This window comes from Trichechus manatus, unplaced genomic scaffold (assembly GCF_000243295.1).
Source record: "Trichechus manatus latirostris isolate Lorelei unplaced genomic scaffold, TriManLat1.0 scaffold00043, whole genome shotgun sequence".
Lineage (NCBI taxonomy): Eukaryota > Metazoa > Chordata > Mammalia > Sirenia > Trichechidae > Trichechus > Trichechus manatus.
This window is the reverse complement of record NW_004443979.1, coordinates 6,394,712-6,395,080: the sequence shown is the minus strand read 5'-3', so window position 1 is coordinate 6,395,080 and position 369 is coordinate 6,394,712. Positions and strand designations below refer to the sequence as shown.

Below are 369 nucleotides of genomic sequence, written 5' to 3'. Positions count from 1 at the left end.
CTATTTAGTTAGTATGAAAAAAACTGATTACAAAGGTGGTTTTTTAAAACAAAGTTTATTGTTTGCATTTTAGTTGTATTGATTTCTATGATTTCCGCAAAAGTGGAGAACTCGATTGTAATATTCCTGACAATGAGAGAGTGCGTTCGCGTTTTCCGCTAGTTTTTGTCGTACCCGAAAAGATAGGTTGCTAAAAGCTTTTTTTCGTTAGTTACTTGTTTTTTTTGTGGCATTTATTTGCTGAAGTATTGATGTAATTATTTTTTATTCTGTATATCCACAATCAACATCTCCCGTAAACTACAGTCAAGATATCATAAACGTTCATTGCCTTAACCCAATCTGCTGCAAGTACTTCTCTTCAGAGTA

General features: G+C 32.8%; 1 non-coding gene across 1 annotated transcript; it reads left to right on the top strand.

The window, feature by feature from the left end:
- LOC111820591 (U1 spliceosomal RNA) lies at positions 1 to 160 on the top strand. The gene has a single exon (XR_002824127.1). It is a non-coding gene; the product is annotated as a U1 spliceosomal RNA (small nuclear RNA).
- The last annotated feature ends 209 nt before the right edge of the window (positions 161 to 369 follow it).